This window comes from Dermochelys coriacea, chromosome 11, assembly GCF_009764565.3.
Source record: "Dermochelys coriacea isolate rDerCor1 chromosome 11, rDerCor1.pri.v4, whole genome shotgun sequence".
Classification (NCBI taxonomy): domain Eukaryota; kingdom Metazoa; phylum Chordata; order Testudines; family Dermochelyidae; genus Dermochelys; species Dermochelys coriacea.
The window spans coordinates 59135559-59146625 of record NC_050078.2 but is presented as its reverse complement, the minus strand read 5'-3'; positions in this window follow the sequence as shown (position 1 = coordinate 59146625).

The following is an 11067-nucleotide window of genomic DNA, read 5'->3' as shown; positions in this document are numbered from 1 at the left end:
TGTCAAGTTCAGCAGGCCCTTGTCTGGTCAATTAGCCTTTGGTGTCTAAGAAGGGAAATTCTGAATTTATTTTTCTTAAAGTCAATGGGAGGCTTTTGTGTTGTGAAAAGATTGCAGGACTGTTCCCCATGCTGTGCTTAGAGTTCTTCAGGACGGTCAGTGCTATTTTTTTTTTTTTTTAAAAGTCGACTCCTGCAATCTGGTTTGGTCAGGTGAACACTGGCATCTGTGAAGAGTCCTACTGAAGCTAGTAGGATATTGTGAGAATGGAAGGGTCCACCCCTGTGAGGGATTTTGAGGTGGATCATAGTCCATTCCTTAGACACAACTACTGGCATATTAGTTCAGCAGAACCTCAGCTGTACTTGCGTTGGGGCTATTTCGCAATCAGACAGATCAGTCACCACACCCAGTAAGCCTAACCCCATTAAGCTTCTACTGCTTTCTACGTCCCTGGATAAAATAAAGCATTGCCTGGTAGCAAATCCTCTACCCAACTACTAACAGTTGCCACTGTGATTCTTGAAGCATCATCCAGGTCTTGATGGATCTGAAACTGAACTGACTTGGTTTGGTGGGTTTTTTTTTTTTTCCTTTTTTCCCCTGATGTGGAACAGTAAGCTCTCAATACTGCATTCAATGCTCTTGCTTGCTAAAGGGCTCCAACACTTGCATTGCAGTGATATAGACCCTGTAATGATAGTTGGTCATGTTCAGAGAATTCAATTCAGGCTTTAAAACCCCATCAAAAAGTTGACTGACTCTTTAAACACAGCAGTCCCTGCATGACTTGGGAGAGAAGAGATGGAAAAGTTATTCATGTCCCATCTGTCTGGAACTCTTATCCCTTCCCTCCAACCTACTGAGTCACTCACTTCCACCCTTTATATCTCACTTAAATTTTCCTTTCCCCTTTAGCTTATGATTAATACCTCTGCAAAGCATTTTATGACGCAATGTGTGAGTGTCAGTTAAAGTTCCATAGACAAATACAATGTATTGCATTGTAAAAACAGATTCACAATGAAATACACACACTCTAGCAATGCATCATTATGATAAGGTCAGAGCCCTCCAAAGTCAGGAAATTTAGTGCCTTGGCAATGTTAACTTGCTAGTGTTCCGCACATTGTCTATTTTATAGTGTACACTCCTAGCAGAGTAAGGTGCTAAGATTTGTACTTGGCAAGGGAAGGAGGAAGGGCAAATACTGTAACATGTGGCTGAATTAACTCTTTCAGAGGAGCAAGTGTGGTGGGGCCAACCATTGAAAATGTTCAATGATGAATAATCAGGTAACTATATTTTCAATGGGCACAAGACTCATTGCATGCCCAAACAAAGGCATCACTCAGTGAGGTATGTGTGACCATCTACTTAAATGCACAGGAGCCATTTCAGCATCTGGGGACAGATTGTATGTAGGTGATGCTTGCAGACCTCTAGCTGAGAAATCCCTAGTATGAGGGTGCTAGCAAACCTCCAGGAGAGACCTCTATTTGAGAGAGAAGTGTTTTCCCTGCTCTCCTTGCAATGTGGGGTTGAATAGAAAGACTGGCTTATGTTGGACTCCTAGATAAGAAACTTTATAGATCATCAGGCAGATGGTGGCCTATACTGGGCAGGCCCTATGAGGGGAGGAAATGGCTCTACAACACCTCTTGGAGGCTCAGAGAGAAAAGAAACCACAGGCTACAGGACAGAGTGGAAAGAGGGGACAAGCCCATCCTGAAGACAGCTGTGGTAAGCAGGATCTTAGCACTTCTTGGGGCTGCTTTGGGAGGGAGGTTATGGTGTGGGGGAAGGAGGGGCAGGCAGACTGCAGGAACTTTGCCACTCTGCAAATACATTCTCCACTTGTATTAGGTCAAATTCCTCCCCCATGTGGAGAGGCTGCATAAGACCCTCTTACGTGGTGGATGGGCTTTGTGCTGGCCTTCTGTGTAAGGGGAAATTTCATACGTTACTGAGCAGGGGTTGAGGCTGGAGTTCCATTTAACCTCAAGTCCTACATTAAGTGTGAATGTGTCTGAGGTATGGGAGAGTTGACCTGTGCTGTGGATCCAGCAGTTCTCCATAAAGCATTAAATTCCCTTTAAAAAACAAACACTCAGGCTACTCTTCATAGCCCTGTGGAATTTCATCCAGTTCCCAGAGATGCATACAAGTAATTTTATTTCATTTTTAACTACCATCCATTTCTGCAGTTGCCTTTTTATTCAGGTATTATTAGCTAGCTTACTTGAACGCTAATCATCCTGTAGTCTATGGGTGGGGTGTGGCACTCATTCACACTGGTGCCAATGGAGATGAACTCCACTGAAGTCAATGATGTAACTGAGAACAGCCCTGTACTTGTCATTGTTAAAGGTCTTGATCCTATTTCTGTTGAAGGCAATAGTAAAGTGTCCATTGACTTCAACAGTGCAGGGTCAGGCACAAAATGTGTAATAGCCTTGTCATCCAAAGGCTTAAGCCCCGGAATGCAGTCTTGGGTCAAGCAGATGAGACTTGCCAATTGTATGGCATGTTTTTTGTTTTTTTTTCTCAGATACACTGGACATATGGATTGTAAAATGGCTAGTGGCTCACTTTTAATCAGCACAGGAAAGTTTTCATGTATTATCTGCATGTATAGTGGCAGGAGACCAGGTTGCCCTGCTGAGCTTTATGCAGAACTCCCATTGACATCACTGGGAACTTCTGCTTAAACCCCAGTGGTACAATACGATCTAGTGTATTTTTTTTCTGTACCTTCATTCTATTATTCTTTAAGACTTCCTTTTCAAGAGGTTTTTTTTTTTTAAAAAATGATTGTACACATATGCATGCAGTGATTGCATAGCTACCCTTGTAATATGTATGATGTCTAATGAAATTAGCTTTTTGCTTGCCCCAGGACAACCTTTGGAAATAAGACAATAGTCTCAGTTATTTCCTGGAGTAATGTTAATGATTAACTTAGTATAGGTAAAAATTGATTTTTATTTTTATCTAATTTTTCATAGTTCTACACAATTGGAAAGTCTTTTTGTAATATATTGCATGTAAAAACTTAGTTGTGTAACATTACTGCGCAGATATGTTTGATTACAGAAGAACTACTATACTCTAAGAATTTAGGGTTGCCAGCTGGCAGAAGTGATCATGTATATAAGCTGAAACTGAGCCAGAAAAATCTGGGTTCAAATCTGTCTCAGATGATTGTACAATAGAAAGATTAACCTGATATTCTTTTTTTGGATAATAATAAAAAGTGCCTGAGTATTTATAGCAATAAATGTCTTCCATATGTGTTGACGTATCTATTGAGTGAATGTATAGGAAATAGTTATTGTTTTACTTGAAGATACTGTTCATTATAATTATGCTATAGGCCCACTAATTATTATGACCTCAGTCCTGCCAATGCTTATGGACATGCTTAACTTTACTCATGAGAGTAATGCCATTGACTTCAATGGGATGACTCTCACATGAACAAAGTGAAGCAATTAGGTACTTTTAAAATTTTACTCTAAGTCCCATTTTCAAAAGTCTTAAGTACTTGGGGCCATATTTTCAAAGGTTGTATAGGGACAAAAAGATGAAGCTAGGTGCAGTGGGATTTTCAAAAGTACCTAAATAGGTTGTAGAGTAGCAGCCGTGTTAGTCTGGATTCACAAAAAGAAAAGGGTGCCACAAGTACTCCTTTTCTTTTTGCTAAATAGGTTGGGTGCCTAACTCCTGAAATTAGTGGTCCTGCTTGGGCACTCTTGAAGATTCCTTTAGGTGTCTAAATACCTTTGGAAATTCTGGAACTTTAGGCTCCTAAAATCCAGATTTTCAAAGGTATTCAGGTGCTTCACACTCATTAGCACCTAAATCCTAATGAAAGTCATTGACTTTCAATGATACTTAAGTTTGAAAATGAGATTGAGGCTCCTAAATCACATGGCACATTTTAAACTGTTGCCCTTAGTGTTTGCAGGATCGATGGGTTAAAGGTCTGATCCTGTGAGGTGCTAAGGCTCCTCAATTCCCATTAAGGTCAGTGGGAGTTGTGTGCTCAGAACTCTTCCAGAGAAGCTCAGCAGGTCCCAGTATCAGGTCTGTTCTCTAACACGTCTTAATTCAATGTGTCTCAGTTAAAACATCTTCAGTAGATGACTGAAGAGTGGAACTTTCTGGTTGTTTAGAAAAGTCAGCACAAGATCTGTATTAAGCTTTTCACATTTCACATTGTAATAAAAAGGCTATTAAAAATAGAGAGAGAGAGGAACTTGACCAAAGTTCCAGCATTTTGTATTCCCTTGAAATAGAGGTAAACCCGCCCAGACGTCTTCCTTTTAAATACTGACTGCTGCATCTGTTTTAAACCAAAAATAATACCTTTTGATTGGAAACGTTTCAATAACATTATTTGTGCATTTTATTGAGGCGGAGGTTGCAATTATTAGCGTCACCAGGAATTTCAGATATTTAAACAGTCTTTATTTCTCCAGAGCAAACCACATCCCTGTGCAATTATTCTTCTATCTAAATGCCTTTGAACCAAACCCTAAACCCAGAGCTGACATTTGTTGCTGGTGGTCCCTTTACAAACCAGCTCTTGAAATGTAAATATGGGATGGGCAAGCTCTGAAGAGTTTGGAGGTAGGTGTGGGGGAAGGGTGAGAGAGCAAGATTGGGGTTAATTGCTCACCAATGGGTAGGACATGCATTGCTTTTGCCAGTTTGGTCAGGTACAGTAGTTTGGACTGTCTGGTTGAACCAGGCTTTGAGGAGATTAACAGAATAAAGAAAAGGGTTTGTCTGATCATGGGGGAAAACCACTCCTGCAGTCACATGATCTTTTTACAGCTTCTCATTAGGAAACAAACAATACTGCATCTGTGGCAGAGGAGGGATCAAACAAACCAGCAGGAGTGAGGAAAAATAACCCACCAACCCTTCTGTAATTAAAAAATTCACCAAACCTTTCTTAAAAGGTTTTATTTAAAAATAAACAAAACCAATCGTTGTATACTCTCTAAATTCACAAAAATGTATCTAAGTTATTGGGGCCTGATCCTCATTTACACTGTGGCCTTTTTACATCACTTTGATTGTCAGGGGTCTGACTTTAATTCACATCCACTTTAAGGCCTCTTGACACTACCAAAACAGTGTAAAGGGGTCACAGTGTAAATGAGAATCAGGCACTTAGTTTTTGGGGTGAAGGTTTGTTTATGGTGGGGGACAGGGACAGAAGAAGAGGTCATTCATATTGCAAGCTTTCCCTAGGAGGCTGCTTTTGGAGGGCAGAAGAAGGGGCGTAGGTTTGTTTAATGTAGACACATTGGAAGAGATTGACACCATTACGAATCCAAAGTCAGTTAGTGGAATTACTTCAGCTTTATGTTGTATTAACCATACAGAACTGGCCCAGTTGTCTCTGGCACAGAGGTCTGTCCAGCCATTGTCTGTGACAAAGTTTACAGTCTACATGGGCATCATGCAGACAAAGGATGTAAGCCAAATAAGCAAACCGAATAATGTCCCCTTCACTCTCTCAAATTCCTGTCCATCCTCAAGCTTTGCCTAGACCAATTTACACTTCCTACTCAAAGGACCCTCTGCCTTCATCCCCCTCTCAATACAAACACCCAGCATCTTCTCCACATGGTCCGGGCCTTCCTGTTAAAATTGCTCCCTCTGGATGTCTTTCAGTGGGAGCTGGAGCAGGCAAGTGAGTTGACCACGATCCCTGCTTTTTTATAATCTTTCCTATCTGTATCCTTTCCATGTGGACTTTCATCTTTGTTCTCCGGCAGCAGAGGGCTCAGTGCTGAGGGAACTAAAATTAGCAGGGTGATCCTGGCAGCCATTGCTGGGTAGGCTGATTACCACATTGCTATATCTTGAGGGAATCAAGTGGGAACTGGGAGCCACCTGACAACGCTCACGTGGTTTTCTGGAGCTTGCTAGTTCTCTAGGGCTGGTGATTTCAAGGGCCTTTTCAGCATTGTATAGACAGAACTCCCTTCTCTCTTTCTATTGTCTCAAGCAGGCCTCCCAGGGAACCTGGTGTCTTGAACAAACCCAAGGAGAGATTGTTTGTTTGTATTTGTTTTTTCTGATCACTACTGCTGGGGGTAATGGGCGGTAATGAACGACTGGAACAAAAGGTGGAACACCACTCTTGACAAAAATGCTGGGTTTTAAACTGTTGCCCTACGGGGCCAAGCAGGCTCCTGCCAGCAGCCCGTGTTGTGTTTTAAAGGCAGGCTGGTCTCAAGCATCCTGTCAATTAAGGGCAACAATTCAAAGTGATTCACAGCAGATGATGCCAGCCTGTCTCTTGATGGAACACACTCTTGCCCTATGGCTGCAGGTGCCACACAGGCTGCCAAGCCTGGGGCTAGTTCGCAGTTATGCTGTCAGTCTCGTTTAGATCTAATCCTTTGTGACAACTGTCTACCTGCCATATGGTGATGGGCTGAAAACCTCTGCAAAATTGATAGGGTCTCTTGCCCAGAAGAAAACTTCTAATGCAGGGAGCAGGAACTCTGAGCTCGATTCTTTTCCTGTCCCTTCACACCCACGCCTTTGAGGTTGGTAGGCCTGATTCTCCTCTTGCATGCCCAGACTCTTTCATCAGTGCAAGCAGAATCAAACCTTGCGTTTTTTAACCTTCTGGATCCACTTGGGGAAAATCTGACTGGCGAACTTTAATCTATAACTCTCAAACTTAATACACTGTTGCTTCTGTCTCCTTACTGCTTCCAAGATTCACTGGGGTTCTCTGCCTTTCCTTGGCATACCGCTGACACAATTTTCTTTCTCTAGAGAAGAGTTTGTAAGGGGTTTATATTCCATCTTTAAAAGATTTCCAGTCTTTACAATGTTTTTAGCATAATCTACCTAACGGCTCTATCTGAATAGATATATTGTAGAATAGAATGTTTGGTTTTTAAATATACCTTAACTCTTGTACTCAAAGGTCCTGACTCTGCTCAGCCCTATACCAATATAAATCTGAAATAACGCCATCCACTTGTGCTAAATCAGTTTAGGTGAGATCAGAGTTGGGCTTAAAGCATCCAAAAATGCTTTTAAAACCAATGAGTTTGATACGAGCAAAAGCAGATTATAATAGACTGTATTTGAACTAGACTGTCAGCTCCCTGGGGTGTAGGGACCCTCTCCCTGTCTGGTCTTGGTGCTCAGTAAATAACCAAACTGTAAATCCCAACCAGTTTTGCTGGCAGTGCAGATTCTGTCACTATGAGTCAAGTCCTGGTACGGGACCTTGCATCTATTGGCTTTAAAGGTGAGTGTTGCCAATTTAGCCATGCAGACTAGTGATAAGCACGTTTCCTCCCTCCCACCCTCCATATCCCCTTAGTTTTGAAAATGTATATGAAGAAAGCCAACTGACAAATTTGTGAATATTCCTGAAAAATCTGCTAAGTGGGGACATCTTGGTCAGTGTACTGAAATGAACCCAGTGAAAATGAGCAGTACTCCAGTCTCTTCAGTAGAGACGCCCCTTTATGCCAGCTGAGGGGCTGGCCTGCTATGACCTCATAAAATGGAACATGCCACTCACACAGTGAGCAGTATTCCACCATCATGAGAACACACATCTTCGTTGCACTAAAGAACACAGACTAATGGTGTCGGGACTGAGGTGGTGGCATAAGCAATCTCAGTCCCCCAGAATTCAAGCCCCTGCAGTAGCTCTGACCTACATGCTGTTCACTGTCACATCTGTGGGTTTATCTGGCTCCTTAAAGAGCCCATAAACCCATTAGCTCTGGGTAAATGATCCCTAGGCTGTCTTTATAATTAAAACCAAAAGGCATACAGTTATCCTGTGCTATCAGCAGCAAATCAACCAAACTTGTCTCAAAATGTGTGTTCAATTTTTTTATTAAAAAGCATAGGACCATATGTAAAACATTATCACGCATCTTTATGAAATTAGCAGAACTATTTGAACAACCATTTTGTCCCTATCAAAACAGGGCTTTATTTTTTTTTTTTCATACTGTATTGTAGGTGAGAGAGCACAAGGAATGCTTGAGGGCTGAGATGGGGTGTTTGTCAGCCTGGGAGATAGCTTTCTACCCCAAGACTATTGGTTGTTACTAGGAAGCAGATATCATCTAAGCAGGCTAAGAAATGCCGGCAATTAATATGGCGAGGAATACTTCTCAGAGATTGGTTTGCTTTTAGTTCTGAAACACGAGGCTTCTCTGTTTTGGTCTGATTACTTAACTATGCTCCTCTGATTGGGATTTTCAGAAGTGGTAAAACTTCCATTGACTTTAGTGGGAACTGAATTTGAAGGTTTTTTTACCACTTTTGAAAATCCCACCATTTGGGCATAGGAATGTGTGTGTGTGATTGTTTGTTGCTTATAAAATTTGAAGCTATCATTTTTCTGGGGGACCTGTTTAAAACCACACAAGTAACATTTAGCTTGTGTGATTGCTTCCTTTGAGTAATGATTAAGGACCATGAAAAAGAAGCATTCAAATAACAGGAAGGGTTGAAGGAAAACATCATTTTAGATGTAAAGTGTTTCGTTTTTTTGTCATTTAATGGGCTATTTTAAGAAGATTATCTGTTAGCATTAATCGGAAGGATGCATTGCCAGAATTACAAACCCCTCAGATGGACGCCAATGCTGGCTTTTCATGACAGAGATTTTTTGGGGGGGAAGGGGCAGAATAGGTTTTTATTGTTTGCTTGCTGCTATGCAAATGTCTGGCTTTGGGGCCGTTCAAGGGCAATGGGAACATCTTCAAAGAAATTGGTATTTAAAGCAAATGCCAAGGTTTCTTACCAAGCCCAGTTACCAGCCAAAATTGAGCATTTAATGGAGTTGAGCTGCGATAAGGCAAACAAAACTGAGAATAAACATGAAATCATTTGATTTAGTCTGCTTAGTCAAATTGAACAACAACAAAAATCCCTTGATTGTCAGAGCTGAATCAGCAAATATAAAAAACCAAAGACAGTCAACCCTGCACTTACAACCCACTTGAGGTTTTCACACTGACAAGCTAGTCACTAAGTATAAATGATCCTCCCACTGTTGGTTTGTACCACTTCATATTTGTCTGGGTCGTAGAATATATTCTGGGATATGGCTACATTGCTAGCCTTTCATGCTTAAATTGATGTTTCATTGAACAAAGACACCAGTACTTCTATTGTGATAAATATTCACGCTAGAAAATATTCTGGGAGACTCATCTAATAGTAATATAGTCATGTGAAGAATTTTTTGTGTAAACTTGGTCCCTTTCATGATCGATTTTCTAGCACCAGAATCAGAGTAACTCTGTTGGTTGGATCCCAATATCACATACTTTGTTTCCAAATGAATTCAGTGTCTTCACATGCGTTTGTGCAGTTCCTAGTGCAATAGAATCCCACTTGGGCCTTGCAGTGCTTCCATATAATTGAGTTTTTGGGGTGCACAAGGAACAAGTCAGAGCTTTTGTTAGCAAAGCAGAGCTTCCTTCATTGTCAGTAGAGATGTGTTGGTTTCAGATACCCAGTGATGCACTTGTACTGATACAGGTATATGCAAGTTCTACTGTCAAAGTAATGTATAGTAGACATGTAACTTTGTCTCACATGTCAGGATGAAGTCTGTTTCACAACCTGTAATGCCAAATCCGAAGAACTTTGGCTGAGTAAAACTCCTGAACAAAGACCATTTGTGAAATCCCCAAAATTCAAAACCTAGAGCTCCAAAGAATCAGGGTTCAAAATGTCCCAGACACATTCAGATAAGCTGGTAATCAGCTGACACAGGTGGAGTGCACAGTGTGTTTAGGTGCAGAGCCGATGCACAACTTGTGAATTTATTCACTGTTCTGTTGCCTTGCTTCTACTCTAGAGAATTGGCAGTTGCTAGAAACTTCATGCACCTTGGTGTAGGTGTTAAATCACAATAACATGGCAAAAGACTGCAAGAAGGACCAAGGCATTTCTCTTCCATATTCCCTACAAAAATACCATTTGTACTTGATTCTGGCCATTTTAACATATTCATGTTCATTCCAAGAGAAAGTACTAAGGGATGGGTGGGTGGGTTGGTTCTCTTAAAGATGGGGCTGCTGTGCACACACACGCACACAGCAGAGGGGGAGTAGGAAAATGGTAACTGCTTTACATTGGGTGACTCCCTAATCCAAAGTCCAGGGAAAATAGTCTGAAGATGCATAAGAATGCACATAAAATACAAAGCAAAAATTTGTGCTTATAGAACATGGGACCTACCATATTGGATCAAAGGAGTGGCCAGGCTAGTCCAGTAGCCTGTCTCCAACAGTTACCAATACTAGATGTTTCAGAAGGAGCCATAGTGGACAATTGTCACAAAATGGAGAACTATAGCCCCAGATAGCCCCTGGCTGTCCTTAAATAGCAGCTGTGCTGGTGGATGGGAAGCTTTAAGTGACAGCTTTGATAGAAAAAGGTGGTTGAACATCAGCAATTCATGTAAAGGGACATAGCCCAACCAGAGCCTGATCTTTGGCATCCCAAAGAAATCAAGGATAGGGGAGAAACTAAATTATCCATCATAAAAGTATAGCAAAACTGACAGCAAGTGCAGGGAAAATTTATGATTAAATCCTAAGGAGTAAATCCAGACCCCTTTCCACCCTGTATGGACCCACAGGGTACCAAGGGAGTGGAACTGCTATGGGATGGGAAGTAGAGTTTTTGGGGGATGCAGTGGATGTCCAACCCATGCCCACTTTGGAGCCATAGTTGTTCAGGGTCTTCCCCATGGCGCTGTGTGGGCCAGAAGAGGGAGTGGGGGGGCAGGTTGGGAGGAATCATTCATATCTGGATCTTTCCCTTACTCACCCAAACAGGGCTATGGATGGGATGTGGTGGCTGCTCCAACCACTGGGGTCTGCAGCCACCCCAGGATCCCGTTTCTTCTCCTCCTCCCCTGATGCATCTGCCATGCACTGGCAACTCCAGTTGCACTAACTTTTTAGTGCCTTTATGGCTGACAGGCAGAGGGAGCTGAAGTGCCTCCCTAAAGCTACGCCACCAAGGATGACCACTACC